Raw genomic sequence first — 15,970 nt, 5'->3', positions numbered from 1 at the left:
CACAATAGGTGGCTCTTCAAGAGAAAGCATCCAGGGAAAATGTGAAATACGCTTAAGAAGTTTGAGATATTTGGGAGGCTAGATTCTTAACAGGTTAACAAAGCAAATGAGGAGCTTCTAGCTGCACCCCCAGCTTTTGAACTTCCCCTCCTCTCCCTTCCACAGAAAGAGGAAGAGTGGCAGGCCTGGAAGAGCCATGGCTTCCATTCTCTCGATTTAATGCAGAAAATTGAGCATGGATTGTGAATGTTGCATCAGGATTACTGTTATCAACCTTAGTCACTAATGACCCAATTTGGGAGCAAGAGGAGTAGAGGGGAGAAGGTTCCAGTCAAACAACAGTACTGTCTGAAGATGCAAAATATCTTTTTTGAGGTAATTAAAAAAATTTTTTTGGCGACTTTAAAGACTGGTTTCTTATGTGCAGTGCAGCATAGAACAGCTTGTAGGCTGCAGATCAATAAATTCCAGTTAACTTTCAAGTCATGTCGGCATGCAGCCCTGACTGGTTTATTAATTTAAATTTCAGCCCTCTAAAAAGGTATGTCTAAAGAAATGAGGCACTATGAGGATGGTACTGAGATTGCTCAATCAGAACAGGCCTTTGCATATATTGGTTATCCACATCAACAGGAAATCTTAAACCACTGAAGAGAATAGATCACCCCTCCCTCTGTCTCATTTGGTTAGTGTTTTTCTTAGGAACCCCGAGAATCGTTTCTTTTTGTTTTTAACAGTACTTGATCTCTGAACAACAAATACCTTATGGCTTTCCTCACGCGCACTTCAGCAACTAGTTAAGAACAAAAAAGGTGAAAACGAAGAGAGTAACACTATCTCAAGGTTTAAATCTCTTCGTAGGGAGGGAGGAAGGTCTGCCAGAGTCTCCTTTCTCTCTTCCCTGCCACGATGTCCCTGGAATGGACCAAACAGTAAGGATTTGGCCTAGAAGTGAAAAGTGAGGAACAGCTTATGCTTTTGCTACAATCGTCTCTTCCTTGCTTTCTTACCTTTGATTCTTCACTTTGTTTGCTTTTGCTACACATTTTTAAAAGCCCTCAAATATCTGTCAGTGGATGATCCCTTTTGTGGACTTGCTCCAGGCATCAGGACATTCTGGAATCCCTGCTCCAAAATGACTAGTATTTTAAGAGGTACAGACTAATTTTACTGTGCCCCAAATTATTATGATAGCACAGCTGCGGTTCAAACAATGCATCCTCAAACTAAATGGCTTCTGGATGATCTGTGTTCGCTTTTCCCTTACACTGACATAAATAAGAACAAGCTGCTGGAATCCATGAAAACTGGTCAGAGACAAAGGCTGCACAAGAATTCTGCACCTACAAGATTTTTATTGTGAAAGAAGTATTTACGAAATGCTAATACCATTTGAATTTGGCCCATGTAATAGTATCTTAAGTATATGTTTAAAAAAACAAGTGTTATGATGTGACTCTTGATCCTGGGGTCACTGAGTTTGAGCCCCACATTGGGTATAGAGCTTACACAAATTACAAATAATAAGTAAACTTAAAAAAATAACACACAACCCCCCAAAACCCACAAGTGCTTACATAGAAATCCTAGATGTTTTCAGATCAATTGGGCCTTCATGAGATTTATATAGAACATTACTATCATTTTACTAATAATTGTGATATGTATTTTAAGAGCTAACTGAAACAATATGGAACTTACGGCAAATTTTCTTGTTGAGAAATTTAGACTAAAGACAGATTTACACTTTTTTATTTCTGACTGCATTCAGTTTTAATCAAGGTTTCTAGAGCTTCTCACTAACAGTGAAATTGTATTTAAATAGGGCCTTTAGGGTTTTCGAGTTACAGATTAATTAACTCAATTTGGACAGGGTTTTGGGGGCAACTGTAGCTCTCGTGTCTCTAATTTTATCTCCAGAGGTAGTCAATGTTCCTCTAGACATTAGCAACTAAATAATTGCATAGGCTTAGACGGATTATGATTGAAACGTCTCAAGTAAAGCAGACTTGTTAGAAGTCAGAATAAGACCAGTGTTGAGTACAAGGATAGCATGCTATTATTTCACATTTCTAGCACCTTGCTGATCTGGGCTGTGAATGCAACTGTACCACTCAGCTGGGGGATGTGGGGGATATGAATGAATGGCTCATGTATGTTTCCCCCTCTGTAAACTGGGGATGAGAACACCTAAGTCACAAGGCAGTTGTGAGGACTAAGTGAGAGTATTTGTGTAAAGTGTCCACCATTGATGCCTGGCACACAGTGAGTGTTCAGTAAGTCAAAGGCTGTCACTATTACTATTATAAACCTGAGTACCATGTTTTATTGTGCATAGCAAAGTTTTCTAGAAATAAAAGGCAAAGACAAAGGATCAGGAAAAGAGTAGCACATGCTTGTTCAGACAATACAATGAATACTCTTTGATCAGATTTTCTTTCGTGCCTTTCTCCAGGTACCCATGCACCCATTCATGCATGTTGTTGAGGCCATTACATTGCTTGCGCCTTCATACATAACCTGGACTTTTTAGGTTCTCTGCGCCTTTAAATCCCCCTCTCTGGAAGCCTGTTTCTGACTATAACTATCCTACCTAGTCTTCAAGCCTTAGCTCACATAATATCTTCTCCATGAAGCATTCCCTGACTCAGTGAGGTCTGTCCCTGCTGTTTTCCTCGCCCTGAATTTACATTTGTATAATTATACTTTTTGTATTTTACCTTGAGCTAGTTAGTAGTCATCTATATCTTATGTCATTTAATGCACTTAAGCCACTTGACAATAAGGAACCACTGTCATAGATTGAATGGTTTATGTTACTCAAAATTCATATATAGAAGTCCTAACCTCCAATGTGATGGCATTTGGGGTTGGGGCCTTTGGGAGGTAATTAGGTGAGATGAGTTCATGAGGGTGGGGCCTCATGATGACAGTAGTGTCCTTACAGGAGAGGAAGAGAGACCAGAGCTCTCCCTCTTGCTTTCTCCACCATGTGAGGACACAGTGTGAAGGTGGACGCCTATAAGCCAGGAAGAGAGTTCTCTCACCAGGAACCAAATATGTCAGAACCTTACTCTTGGACTTTCTATGCTTCCAGAACAGTGAGAAATAAGTGCCTGGTGTTTAAACCCACCCATTCTGTGGTATTTTGTTATGGCAGCCTGAGCAAACAACCATGTCATTATATAGCTCACACATCTATATGTGATTTGTTAGCATTTAATAAATGTTTGCGAATTGTCTTCTGGTTCTCATTCATCTGGGCCATTTATTTCCATGAATATCTTTCTTCACTGGAAACTTGTATTCTTTTCAGTTTGCTCCTGGTTCCCCAGCAACTAAATGCAAATATTTCACCCTGTGTACAACACTCTGCTAAATGCTATGGAATATATCAACCTTACCTCAAAAAAGCTTTATGGTCCCCTTGGAAATGGAAGATAAGCACATATAATGGTAAAATAAATCTGACTAATTATCACACAGAAAAGATTCTAAGACAGGCCCAATAAGGGCCAAGGAGGTAACCTTTGTGAGTGAAGCATGCTACATTAAATTTTTTATGGCTTTTTTAAAAAAGTATATTTATTTATTTTTAGAGAGAGAGAAACAAAGCACACAAGTAGGGGAGGGGTAGAGAGAGGGAGAGAGAGAGAATCCCAAGCAGGCTCTGCAGTGCCAGCACAGTGCCTGATGTGGGGCTCAAACTCACGAACCATGAGACTATGACCTGAGCTGAAGTCAAAAGCTGGACGCTTAACCAACTGAGCCACCCAGATGCCCCTACATTAATTTATATAAAGAAATATGCTCTCACCAATTTTTCTTCAACAAAAAGCCCCTCTGGCTAATTTTAAATTTTGGCCATTAGTACAGAAACATGGTTATATGTTTCACTTGTCTTTTACTTCCACTGTAAGAAGAACAATAGCAAAAAGGCGAGGGTAAGAATCACGTGCTTCCTAGCCTCATTGGCAGAAGGACAGGCTGCAGTGGCAGAGGTTGTGGCAAACTTCAGAGCATGGCCTCTTCTAAAGAAGGTGCTGCTCAGCCCCAGCTATTCACTGCAGTTAGAGAATGCCTGGAGTGGCTCGATCTTCCTTTTCTTTTTAATGAGACACAGAAAAAAATGGATTTTTATGTAAAATCCATGTAGTTTTAATCACTGGATCTTAACTTTAAACATTTAAACACACTGTTTTAAGCAAATACGTGTATGGCCGATGTCTACTAAAGGCTTTCACGTTACAGCCCCCATGGTGTTTTGGAAAATCAGAGAAAGACAAACAACTTGCAGTGTGGAACTCTGCACAGAAAAGAGGTCTGGAGAAGATTGCGACTGGGACACACCTACAACTTATTTCTGCTTTTTCTGACCTCTCTCTCTGTTGTCTTTACCCAGAGTGCAGTAACAGTGATCCCGTTTTTGAACTTTTATGTTGACCTCATCAGAGCACCATCTTGCTGCAGGCACCCAAATCTCTGATTCCGCTTTTAATTGCCCACTTTCAAATGATACGCCAACCTAAACTGAAGCACACTTTTACTTTCCATGCCCAGACGTGGTCTCACTCTCCCCACCTACTGCCTGTCCCTCCAGAGTTTTTCCAGGCCACCAGGGAAGGTACCACGTGGTCAATGCTCTAGTCTCACAATGTGGGAGGCAATTCTAATTTTTCTCGTCTATCTCCTCCAACTCCAACCACATGACTACATCACATTAACGATTTTTTTTTTAATGTTTATTTATTTTTGAGAGAGCGAGACAGAAACAGAGCAAGAGCTGGAGAGGGCAGAGAGAAAGGGAGACACAGAATCCGAAGCAGGCTCCAGGCTCCTAGCTGTCAGCACACAGCCCTGATATGGGGATTGAACCCACGGACCTCTAGATCATGACCTGAGCCAAAGTCGGAACTCAACTGACTGAGCCACACAGGGGCCCCGACATTAACGATTTCTTTGGAATGATTTTGAACAACCCCTTATTGAGGGTCATGAAACTTAAATAATCGTCCTTAAAGACTGTTTCCACTTTATTGAGTTCTTTGCTTCGCTCAAGTAAATTCCTGCCATCCTCTGCATGCAACACGTTCCCTTCTACTTTCGTCTTCTGCTGATAACAAAAAAGAGTCTCTTGAATATCTCTTCCCAATTTCCACTAATCCCCTTTCTTCATCTACATTAAAACTATCATACCAAACTGAACCCTGATTTGTTCTTCCTTTTGTCACGATCATGTAGGATTTGTGCCAAGAAATATGTTGCATTGTAAGGATTTCTAGATTTTTGTTTTGTTTTAGTAAAAGAAATGGAAAGACAAAAAATAATTATCATAGAAGAGTTCAAGTAAATATGTGTTTTGTTTTATCACAGACTTCATGGAATTTGGGATTCATGAAAGCTATGGAACACTTGTTACAAATCAAGCAAGCCACTGTGCTAAATGCTTGACATTTATCATCCCATTTGATCTCAAGTCCCTGATAAAATAGGCACTATTCTTAGTCCTGATTGACAGATGGGAAAAACTGAGGCTTAGTAGGTTAAGACTTAGCTCAGGTCACAGAGCTGGTGAGTAGTGCAGTAAAGCCTCAAGGCCCAGGCTCTCCAAGGCCCAGGTCTCCAAGGCAAAGACCCTACTAAGCCCTACTCTACATGGCTTCCCTGAGTCACAAGAGCTGCCTGTACCGAGTAAAGTTTACTGCTAACAGGCTGATATTTTTTTTCATTAAAATTTTTTTTTTTACATTTTAATTTATTTTTGAGAGACAGAGCACAAGTGGGGGGGAGGGGCAGAGAGAGAATGAGACATAGAATCTGAAGCAGGCTTCAGGAGCTCAGAGGAGCTCAGCACAGAGCCTGATGTGGGGTTCGAACTCACAAAGTGTGAGATCATGACCTGAGAAGAAGTCGGACGCTTAACCAACTGAGCCACCCAGGCACGCTCTAACAGGCTGATATTAAGATTAATGCAATGAATGACTGATAAAATGTCCACTAACTTAAGGTTAAAAGAAAGGAAGCCCATAACTGTTTCACATATTTTTGCATATAGGCAAAACAGAACTCATAATTAAACACCAGAGTGCAACCTTAGATCCCAGCTTTCAGGACACTGTGTGTCAATCATGTCAAAGGTAGAAAAAGTGCCTGCTAAACCTATTCTAACTCTCCAAAGGAAGTCAAATAAAATGCACTTTTAGGGAAGTCCATTTGTTTTCTTATTATTTATTTCTATTAAAGAGACTGGGTCTCCCCTCAACACTCAGTTCTCCAAGGACCTTTTTTGGGCATGCAAGGCTGCCTGGCTCCTTCTCACTCATGTCACCAATGCTCACTTCTGCCTTTGGTCCCTCCCTAATGAATCAGACAGGAAACGTGCAGGGAGAAGGACTCGTTGCTTTTCCCTTTTTAAACTGTAAGACTGTTTAAAATCCATTCTGATTTAGTGTTGTCCTGGTTATATGCTAAGTCTCAGAGTTTTCTATGGGATTAAGTAGGGAAACTGCATTTCAACTTTAGAAAGAAAAAAAAAAATAAAAAAAAAAACAACCCAAGCAACTGAAGGCTGGATGATTTCCCAAGTCCTCCTTAGAACAGAAAAGCAAAATAATGCCTGATCTGGCCCTGGCAGCTACTGTACTTAGCTCTAAAAAATCCCAAGAAGGGACCTGGGAAATCATTTATTCAAACTTTTGGCCACTGCATCCTTTGTTTAAAAGGTATCTTAGGAGAAAAACAGAACGAATGCAGCAGATTAAAGTGCAGCTACTTTGATGGAGAGAGTGATGGACTTGGAGTCCTGCCCAGTGTCAACCCCCTTCCCCCTCTGCCTCCCAAGAAAAACCTCGAAGGGGATCAGAGGAGCAGCCACTGGCTTTCAAACTTGTTTTGGCCACAACTCACTGCAAAAACACATTTTATTAAGTGACTCGTACAGGTGCATCTGAACACACACACAGCTGAGACAAAACTTCCATGACACAATACTCTTATCACTACCTGTGTCATCTGACATGCTTCTTTCTGATCTCATCTCTTCCATTTAAGAAACATGATTTCCAGTCCACTAGATGCTGTCTCTGCACGTTAAGGGAGTTGAAAAACACTGCATTCAATGACAACCTTAGAAATAATTCTATAGATTAGAAAATTTTGCTCTTGTATGCATTTCCCGTCTCTGAGGAACCAATGAGGAAAAAGTGCAGTAAGAAGTGGCAAGCGGAGGCACTAACATTGGGATGCAGGGCTAATTCACTTGATCCAAGAAGGGCAGATTCCCTTTGTAGGGAGTTGGGAATGCTGACCTACAGTGATGGCTGCTCTTTTTTCTCATGACACATCATGGGACAAGGCCACAGAGATTTCCACCACACGGACCAGAAAAGCAGGGAAAGTCAGAAGCTAGGCAACAAGAAAAAGGAGGAGAGACAGTGAGTCTGTGTTTGAGTCTCTGCTTCCAGTTTATGGCCAAGGCTCAGTTTTTTTTTTAATTTATTTTTAATGTTTATTTTATTTTTGACACAGAGACAGAGCATGAGCAGGAGAAGGGCAGAGAGGGAGGGAGACATAGAATCCAAAGCAGGCTCCAGGCTCTGAGCTGTCAGTACAGAGCCCGACACAGGGCTTGAACCCACAAACCATGAGACCATGACCTGAGCTGAAGTTGGACGCTTAACCGACTGAGCCACCCAGGCTTCCCAGTCAAGGCTCACTTTTATTTTTGTCCTTGATTCTATAAAACATCCGATATCTTGTAATTTACCATTTTATTTTTAAAAGAAGTAGAGAGGAAAAGAAATCACAGCACAGTCGTGACAGTTTGAAAATAAGTTGTCATTAATATACATAAAATCTGTTAATGCTACAAATCATCACCAACACAAGAAAAAAACCCATCCCTTTAGAAGAACAACACAGAAGATATTTCTGGTGGATTTGAAAAAAGCGAAAGAGAATGCAAACATGTATTTGTGGAAAGAATTCCCAACATCTACTCCTTTTCCACCCTTAGGATTGTTGACTGACTAGGCCAATACAGTGGGAGCCACAGAATTCAAAGGTTTGACTGAACTTTCTTCACTAACTTGAAAGATCCATTTCAAATACTATTTATTTAAATGTGTGTCCTTTTTCATTTTTCATTTTAGCAAGAGGCTGCAGGAAATACACTTAAAAAAAAACAACCATCTAGACATGGTAAACTTACAACAAGGAAGGCTTCAGACATATGTACTTCCACACCAAATCACAAAATGGGCTTTTATAAATTTCTTTCTACAAAAATAAATAAGAGAAAGTAATAAAAAAAGATAAAGCCCTCATACAGAATTGCAGCAATTATATCCCCACAGCTACACTATAACCCAAAACTTTGCAAACGCTTTGATTATTGAACCATGGCTGAAGTGAATAATTTGCTTTTCACTAAGAAAACAAGCACATTCATTCTCACCACAATGGAGAGAGGCAGTTTTAATTAAACCTTATCAAAAGATGAATAAAGAATAAACTCAATACCCATTCCACAGAACTCTATTTTCATCTGTTTAGTTTAAGCTTGCCATGTTCGTGCAATAATTATCCACTGTCCAAGGAATGCTGGAGTTGTGTTAATGTTGGTAAAGATTTAATTAGCTCAATTATCTGGAGAATATTGAAGTGAGGCTCAGCACAGTACAAATTTCTTCAGGCTTTATACATACCTCTGATCAAAATACATGAAACTGAAATCTAAGTGAACAAAAGACTCTTACTTCTACAGTTCTACTATTGAAACAGTTCCATACTTCATAATTTTATTACTCCAACTGAAAAAGAAAAAAAAAGAACCCTCAGTATAAGTCTTTAGAAGTACAACTCATAAGTAAAGGCTTATCTTGCGTGTGTGGGTGTGTGTGTGTGTGCGCGCACAGTTAACTTCCTAATCTGTAAATATGTTCTTAGGAAGTTAATTAAATTTGTCTTGCAGATAAATATTAATACCAAAGTCCAGTCCTTTTAAAAACTTTTTATCTTTCCACTGTAGCCTACATATATTATGCTTTTCCCAGAAAATGAAGCATTTAAAAAGTATTGAAAGTGTGGTAACACAGACAACTGTTTCAATCTGTCAGACACCAGGGACAGACAGTAGGGTTCATTTCAGAAAACAGATTGGCCCCCAGCGGCCTGACCTTCCTGGTGGGAAAGAGAACACAGCGCTGTGCTTGACAAGCTCAGCAACAAAGAGGTATATTCAGGTCCCCCCCCCCCCCACACCGCCCCCTGCAATTCAGACACGCTTCTCACAGGGAAAAATGCAAAGCAGGAGAAAGAAATGCACCACTTTCAGCAAAGCAGAGTTTACTTAGTTCGGAGACAAGGATCTCAACAATAACAAAAAATAACGTACTTAGGAAAGTAGCAAGCAATGTTTTATCCACTCATCTATAACTTCAGAACGCTCTAATCTGGCCATTGCCAATGTCTTAACATCCAACCTCACCTGTAATCCACACTCACTGGCATTATAACATCAGTGAAAACCCGAACAGATGATTATCCTGATAAAAGCTTTCTTAATAACTTTACCAATGAAGAGGGCATAACTTTTCTCTCAGAAGCTGGCTCATACTAATTTCAAAGTAAGCTTTCTCTTTGTTTGTACGTGTTACAGGTTTTGCCTTTATTTTGAAACTTAAACGAACATTTCCTTGTGTTGTAGACCCTCAAACAGATTTTTCATTGCTTTTTTTAATTTTGAATTTGTATAGGGTCTTCTATGCTTCTTCCTTCTCCAAAGGAGTCAAAATCCAGCAGAAGTGTCAACAACAATAAAAAAAAATTGATAAAGTAATGTTTTTAATAAAAAAAGTCTCAGGCTAAATTAGTTGCTGTATATTAATACACAGTTTTCCCCTAACCTCCAAGGTCAAGTTTTATTGCATATCCTGCTTAGTCAGCTAACAAGCCATGTTTAGTTTGTATGTTTTGAATTCTATATGTGGAGATATATACATATATATACACAGATACATATATATGTATACATACACACACATATATATACATACATATGTATACACACATACATACATATACACATATATATGTATACACACATATATACGCCTATATATATGTAAGATAAATTTAAAAGGCACTCACAACTGACCACATTATCCTTATAAACAAGTACATTGCTGTTTTTTTAAGCTTAGATTCTGTGTTTTAGTACATACTTTCCTTAACTGTAAGGATTATGAGCACTTAGGCTCAAACCAACTAGCGCAGTTGAAACAAGTCTTGATTTCTGACCCATAAATATCATGCTGATTTATCACATAAACAGGCATTGCAAATACACACTCCTCACTATGAACATGTGGACTATTAGAAAAACTTAACGCTGAAGATCAGACCATTGTATGTATGGACTGTATAAGTCCATCACAGTTCATAAAAGAAGGCATAGTTTTGACAATTGGACACACACCACAATCATAAGCTCATGCTGCCGAGTAAAAGATAAGGTTTGTCAGGTGGTGAGAAAACTTTCTGCTTGGTAGTCCAAATAATTTGCCTCAACTTTAGACTTAAACACTTCAGTCTCAGAAAATTCTGTGAGGAAATGGAGCAAAAAAATGATTCATGGCAATCAAAACTTGTCTTTTTTTTGTCTGCCATGCTTTTCTGAGCCATCTTTTTTTGGGGGTTATGTTAAGGAGTTCTTTGAGCTGGCAAAGAAAGACACAAGTATGGGTTGGTTTTACCTTGTTTTCTAGCCTGCAAACACTTTTACGGTATGACTCACTCAGTGTGGCTCGAAAGACATCCTTGGAACTTCAGAGTATTTTGTACAAGAACAAAGGGGGCTTGGGTTCAGTTTGCAACACGAGTCATTTTTACCACACAAATTCCCTTCTTTTGTGCTGGCAAAGGGGGATACTTTGAGCCCTTCGGGTTTAGAAGATCTTCAAACGGACAATAGTGTGCAAAACAACCCTCAAGAACATAACTTTACTAGAACAACCTCAAGGCTGAGACCAAGGCTTTGAGAAAGGCCCCTTCAGATTTCCTTCTGCTCTCCACCCGAACAAAGCCTGCCTGACAATACTGAAATCTCCTTCTTTCTTTGGATTAAACCCCCTTTGCAGGAAAAGTATGCAAATGCCATCCGTGGCTCCCTTGTCTGAGGCTACTCTCCCCCAGCTATCTTTGCTCTGTCTGGCTTCCCCAGCAGACCATCAACAGCCTGACGCAGACCAGCCTCCCAATTCACATCCTTCACAGCTCTGACAGTCTGCTCCCTGGGCCTGCCACTGCCTCTAAAAGGGGCTCATTTAGTCGTAATTAACTATTCCCTGCATATTTCCTAAGGTATGGTAATTGTGCTAAAAGCCAACAAGTGAGGCATTCATTCTAGTTCTCATTTAAATCTTTTTTCCCCCTCAGCAGTCTCCCTCCCTCTGCCTTCTTTCCACCCCACTCGGCCACCCTCTCTCCACTCGCCACACACATACACTTTTCTCTTTTCACCCCTCCCAGGGAATATTTCAAGTCAAGTGATGGAATGAAGGTAGAAATCAGAAACTATAGGAAAACAGTTCAAAAAGCAAAGCTTACTGAGTGGTGAAGCACCGCATGGGAAGTCACAAAGAAAGTGAGAAAGAAGTAAAAATGAAACAAATTGTTTAGTTGACACACATATATAAAATGTATAAATATAAAAATATATGTAGTGTATAGATACGATATAAAAATTCTACAAACACATTTTTCTTCCCCTATATATTTTCTTCTCAAAGTTTATTTTCACCCTGTATTACAGATAAAAGGTATAAAAAAAGGTAATGATTTTGTCTCCCCTGCCTTTCTTCTTTATCCTTAAGCTGTAGACAAGATAGAGATAAGGTCAACCAAGCAATTTCTGACCTCTTGCAAGCATTTCAGGTCCTGGCAAGTGGGCAGTGGACCACTGAACATTGTATTATGTTCTTGCAGGCAGACCAACATTATCATGATCAGGAGAAGTTTGGGGGATGAGGTGAGGTGGTAAATTATTTGCCTTGAAGACTCTCTATCAGCCATGAGCTGTTGACTTTTGTTAAATGGATTTAACTGGAAAACAGTCATGGCTTCCCTACAATATCTCCATCCTCTCAACACACAAAACAATGTTGTGCAATTAGTTTTGGCATAAAGAAGGAGGTAATGTTTCATTAAAAAAAGACTCAAAAAGCAGTCTTTTGAAAAATTTATTCAGATAAGCAATAAGTGCAGAATCTGGCATTCAAAATTTTTATTCTGATGTGAATACTTTAGCTCTTCTATTTGCTTTGGCTAAATTATGTTTCCATGCTGTTCCTTAATCATGTGGACACTGCTATTTCTAGTGTTAATTTACCAACATTTCTTAAGAGTAATAGAAAATACTTTAAATGTTAAATTATTAAATGCTCTGTTGTTATAAGTGAGTTTATTTGGCTTGGCATTTGACTCTTCATCAGATACTACTATCTATAGAGGAAAGTCCAGTAATGAGAGAACATCAAAGAACTTGGACCCACTCAAGATGGCTCTGAGGTTGGAATTATAGTGAGAACTTACCATGGCTATAAGCTGTAAATTAACTAACTTTCTTAGTTAGGCAATAACATTTATAAATCCATTTTTCTCTGCTAAACCACGGATATGCCAGTTTAATGTATTTCTGTTGTCATTTTTCCTCACACATAAGTATTACATGTATAAGCAGCATATTCTACTTTTTTTACATTATCATATGTATTTCTCCATGTTTATTACCTTTATGACTATAATTTTTAAGATATTTATAATATCCCATCTAGTTTGGTATACTTTACTCACTAATATCCTTTAAAAATATTTAAGCGGTCAATTCTAAATAATTTATGTTTACTCTGTCTTATGTTAGGTGTTTTGACATTTTTTTTCCTTTGTCATCAGTGTCACCATGATCAAAAATGTTACTGAGTTACTAAATACTAGGGATTGAGGAAGGCACCTGTTGGGATGAGCACTGGGTGTTGTATGGAAACCAATTTGACAATAAGTTTCATTTAAAAAAATGTATTTCCTCATATTTATATAAAAAAGAAGTTGGTTAGACACACTTTAATATTTTCAAATACTTAACCGTTTATTTGGATTTAGGCAAAAGTGGGCAGGAGAAGTCACGTTTCCTCTTACTGGAACTTAAAACTCATAAATACCAGTTTGAATATATTCATGAAAACAGCTGCTGAGTGTGGACCACATTACAAGTAAGACCATGATGACACTAAATTCTTAAACATTTCTTTCAGTTTTGAAAATTGTCTTTTTTTTAATTGAAATATAGTTGATAGGCAATATTAGATTAGTTTCAGGTATACAATATAGCAATTCCATAAATATATATTATACACATATATATATACATAAATACATGTATATATTTATAAACATATATTTATGAAATGCTCAGCTTGATAAGTATAGTTACCATCTGTCACCATACAAAATTATTACAATACTAAAAAAAAACAAAACAAAACAAAAAACTATGTTAAATTTTTATCCCTGGAAAACTAGTTATCTCACTTTTTAGTTTCTGCATTTCCCTTAAATGGAGTTAGTGTATCAATACTGAGATTCTACATATTCACAAAACTTAAATTAAGGGAGTCATTATTCATTTTACAAAAAGATATGTAAACAAAGAAGGCATATTGTTTCAACTAAAATAATTCCTGCATAACTTTCCAAGGAGTATATTCTGTACATGTTGGATATGTTGAATCATACCTATAGTAGATTCACAACATTTTAGGGCTAAACAATGAATAGGTTTTCAGTCAAAAAGAAGGTTAAGTATTGGTGTAATTTCTAATACTCTAATTTTATGTTAGATGTCAATGTGAATGGAATTTCATGCATTTTCTTTACTTATTTTCAAAACATGATTTACCATAATAAGAAGTTCAAAGAAAAGAAAAAAAAATACTACATCCTTTTCAAGTTGTTATATGATCCTTCAAGGATCTTCCCAGCTTTAAGATGTTTTGATTCTTCTGTGTCTGACCAGGAAGTCGTATATATTTCCCTGTGGGCAATCACATTAAAATCCAAACTCTTTAGCATCATTCCAGACCCTTCACAATCCAGCTTCAAATCTCATTTTCAGTCTCGTCCCTTCTCACTCCTCCTATCCACGCTCTTTAGCTTTACCAGACCATTACTTATGATGCTACATTTTGTGCCATGGCTTTGCTCTCAGTTTTCCTCTGCATGAAAACACACTTCTCCTTCATGCCCACGAAAAATATAATTCCTCCTTTGGCTCAAAATCTCTTCCTTTGTGAGACCATTCCAAGCTCTTCTGGCAGAATTAATTTTTACCTCATTTGTCCCCTCACATAGCTTCACGTAAATATCTACCATAGCCTTTATCATCCTGAAATATAATGTTCCTATATGTGTTTCTGAATTGTGAGGATCTTGAAACTAGAAACTCATTCACTACTTCCTAGCACCAACAGAATGGCTACTCAAAAAATATTTACTATAAGACAGGAGATCATGGTATGGTGTGTTAGTTGGAATATTCACTAATTCAGTCAACATTTTAAAAATATTTAATGAAACTATTTAATAAGAGATGCTTAAATACAGAGAACAAACTGAGGGTTGATGGTGGGGAGGGGAGAAGGGAAAATGGGTGATGGGCATTGAAGAGGGCACTTGCTGGGATGAGCACTGGATGTTGTATGTAAGCGATGAATCACGGGAATCTAGCCCCCAAACCAGGAGCACCCTGTAAACACTGTATGTTAGCTAATTTGACAATAAATTATGTAAAAAAAATTAATGAGCATAAATTACATGCCACACTAAGAAATGGAGATAAAATTGTGAAATGAAGATAAAATGAAAACAGATTCCTATATTGTGAGATTTAGATTCTAGTGGGGGAAGACAGACAAATCACAGGAGACTTCAGTACAGAGGGGCTGAAACTTTGGCCTTATTCCCAACATATGTAAAGTACCTATACATTTATTCATGTTCACAAAATATGTTTCACTCTCTGTCAGACATGTTGCTGAATTCTATCACTGATCATGAGTCAGAGGCTGGAACATTTCTGAATTCTTAACTCAGATACTGCCCTGTTAGTGACTCCTCTCCTCCATTTCTATCCATTTTCAATTAGAAGGTCTGAGCCTTGAGAGTAATTTTCCCCTTCTCTCCTAATTCTGACATAAGGCAGCTCTGTCCTCAGTTCAGTAACTCATCTTGAGTTCCTTCCATTTGATTGAGAACTTGTCCCAGACTTCCTGCATCTCTGACTTTACTTTCTGAGGGTCACGTTGGCTTTAAAACCTTACTTATCTTAACTTAGTGATCAAGGTCAATGTGACTGGTGACAAGGCTGGTGATAAGTACATGTGGATATCATGTACTTCCTAACATGATGCGAGGAGAAGAGCCCTTCATCTGGGTGGTACTCTTCCCTGAAATCCATCACTGCGAGAAAACATCATGAGGGACATTCTACAAAATACCTGAAGAGTACAAAGTACTCTTCAAAACTATCAAGGTCATCAAAAATAAGAGAATATTGAGAAACTGTCACAGACCACATGAGAGTAAAGAGACATGATGATTAAATGCAATGTACTACTTGGATGGGATTCTGACCAGAAGGACAGGAATATGAAAACAGGTGAGCTACAAATACAGTTAAAACTTAGTTCATAGTATGGTACTGGCCTTAATTTCTTAAACTGATAAATGTACCATAGTTATAAAGGTTGTTAATATTAGAAGTTGGGTGAAGGGTATAGCTTTCTGCACTGGCTTTACAACTCTTCTGTAAATTTAAAATATTTCAAAATAAAGAGCTAAAAAAATACAACCATAATCTTACCACTACTCATGCTGAGTAGTTACTTTTAATTCTGAACCCCCCAAATGCACGCAG

General features: G+C 38.2%; 1 protein-coding gene across 7 annotated transcripts in view; it reads right to left on the bottom strand.

Moving 5' to 3' along the window:
* The window catches only part of CDK14 (cyclin dependent kinase 14), a 621,048-nt gene that overhangs the window by 65,177 nt on the left and 539,901 nt on the right, over positions 1-15,970 (bottom strand). Inside the window, exon 15 of one of the 7 annotated variants that reach the window (XR_008420630.1) lies at positions 8,757-8,810. The exons of the other annotated variants lie outside the window; for them this stretch is intronic. The gene's annotated coding sequence lies outside the window, so the exon portion shown is untranslated. The remainder of the gene's footprint in view (positions 1-8,756; positions 8,811-15,970) is intronic. 7 annotated transcript variants of the gene reach the window in all.

The sequence above is a fragment of the Panthera pardus genome, unplaced genomic scaffold (assembly GCF_024362965.1).
Source record: "Panthera pardus isolate Hobbes unplaced genomic scaffold, ASM2436296v1 HiC_scaffold_8, whole genome shotgun sequence".
In the NCBI taxonomy this organism is placed as follows: domain Eukaryota; kingdom Metazoa; phylum Chordata; class Mammalia; order Carnivora; family Felidae; genus Panthera; species Panthera pardus.
Note: the sequence above shows the minus strand (reverse complement) of the source record. Positions and strands in the feature narration are given on the sequence as shown.